Source organism: Populus nigra, chromosome 4 (genome assembly GCF_951802175.1).
Source record: "Populus nigra chromosome 4, ddPopNigr1.1, whole genome shotgun sequence".
NCBI classification, from domain to species: Eukaryota; Viridiplantae; Streptophyta; class Magnoliopsida; order Malpighiales; family Salicaceae; genus Populus; species Populus nigra.
Genome location: NC_084855.1, coordinates 14744902 through 14747519, shown reverse-complemented (window position 1 = coordinate 14747519; position 2618 = coordinate 14744902).

Genomic DNA, 2618 nt, shown 5'->3' with positions numbered 1-2618 from the left:
CCGTATATCACACTCTCTCTCCCTCCTTGGTTTCGGTCATTTATCCTACCCTTTAGCTTTTATTTTCCTTACGCATGCAATAAGATGAACATGCAGCTAGGGCGGTGTAGTTCTTTTTTCTAGTCAGAGGAGGGTCTGCTGCAACTGTTAGGGCTGGTTTTGGGGAAGAGGAAGAGAAGAGAAACATGCAGCTGAACATACAGTTGTTGCAGACAACTTTGAGAAGAGGAAGGGTCACCTTCTCTCTCCCCTTGCATTTATACTCCCCACTAAATGAGGTAAGGTGTTTGGGGTTGGTTTAGATGTGTTTTTATCCCTATTTTGGTCTCTCCAAAACCAGTTTTGCCCCTCTCTTCTAGCTCCTTAAGATAGTCTGATTTGTTTTCCTAAACTTTTAATTAGATTGAGTTGCTGCCGATTCAGAAATTGACAGCAAAAACTAAGTTAGAAATCGGTAGCGAAAACTATGTCGCTGTCGATTCTCTGTGTCGCTGCCGATTCAGAGGTCGACAATCAATAATTGTGTTGCTGCCAATTTAGAAATTGACTGCCAAGAACTATGACGCTGCTGATTTAATGGTCTATAGTCAAGAACTGTGTCGCTGCCGATTCAGACATTGACAACCAATAACTGTGTCACTACCGATTTAGAAATTGACAGCCGAATTGTGCCATTGACGATTTAGAAATTAACAGCAAAAAATTGGGTCGCTGCCGATTCAAAAATCGGCAACGAAGTGGAGTCATTTCGGCTTTACTTCTCTCTCTTTTTATGTTTACATAACATTTGTGAAATGCAAGTTGCATTCATTATTTGCAACTCAAGAGTTGCAAATGCCAATTGTGATACTTGAGTCTCAAATGTTATTTATGACTCGACTATGAGACACATCCTAAGATAGTTTCTTCTACCATTAATTCCCTGTCTAAAAAAACCACAATTCATATAATTTAAATAACTAGTTTTCCAATATGAAAACACAATTTACATAAGCAATATATAACTTCTTCAATCATTAGTAGTAAAATTATATTGATAATCAACATAACATAAAATTTTATTAAAATCAAACTAACTATGCATTTATTCATAATTCTTATAACAAATAAAAACATGTAACTATATCTAATAATCACCCTGGCTCGTGGAAAGGCTTGGAGCACTCGTGCACGGGTCTAAAGCATCACCACAATTCATCCAACTCGAGGATGAGTCTGTAAATCCATGGCTATATTACCATAACAACAACCATCATAATCATATGATAATGCCTTTTTTTCTTTAGGTTCAACTTCTAGTTATGCTTTGATTACATTATTAGTCTCCACTAAATCCTCATATAAAATGTCAAACTCGTGTTTTGATGGATTTGCACATATCCTATGTAATGTATTTTTTAAAACAATATTTTTTAATTTAATGTTGAAGTTACTGACAAAGCAGGCTCCAGAAAAATCAGTGCCATGGAATTCTTAATCATTGCATGTGTATCTGATATAATACACAACTCAGTAAGACCACCAATCACATATCGATCTAAAAAAAATCTAAAAATCAACTTCAAATATTGTTTGTCTCTTATTTGATAATAGCAAAACATAATGAATAAACTCTATTATTCACATCATAAGCAACTACAACCAACAGCTTTGCCTTGTACTTATCATAAAGGTGAGTGTTGTCTATTAGCATAGTCATTGCATCTGTATTGATCATCCACGCTAACAACCTCAAATTCAGGAGCAAGAGAAACCATATATTGATTAAAAGGCTTGACTAACTCAACATCCTCATCTTCCATTTCTTTATCATCTTCCTCCTTAACTTCAACTCTATCAATGTGACAATCATCTTTGTTGTCACTTGGTTTGGATTCTTTATAACAATATGGAGTAGATTTCATACCCAACTAAGATTTTTTATTAACAATTTTCTATACCAATATTTATCTACCTGTATTACCATTTAAACTAGATGAAACAACTGCTTATAATACATATGTGGTTCTCTAAGAGTTACTTAGAACCCGAGTAAATTCCATACTAGAAGAGTTTTATTATCTAGGTCTATTAGTCAAGTAAAGCTCTAGCATAATAATCCTATTAATCCTTGCAAACTTAAACATTGAATTCACACTTTCGTCATTACAGACTGATATATTGATAAAACGATCTTGACTGATCCTAGCTTGCAACATCCTCAAAGTAATTTCAACTTATATTTCAAACATATTCCAACCAAGTTAATCACATAACATTTTAGATAACTTGTTAAGAGACATGTCTAATGTAGCAACTAGGAACTCGTGATTTCCTTCATTATAAGTGCTACTATTGATAATGATACCCATGAAAGCATAATATTCCTAAATTACTAGACATTTTATCAAACAACACAACATAACAAAACATAATTTTAATTTATTAATATCCCAGAGTTAATTAAAGTGTATAATTTATCAATAAAATCATAACGGAAACATATTCGACTAAAATCTAAACTCATCAAATTAATCAATGAACACCTACATTCATTAAATTTTGCTACCATAACAAATATATCAATAAAATTCATGTATTTCATAGCCAATTATCTTATTTTATACCTAATTCGGTAT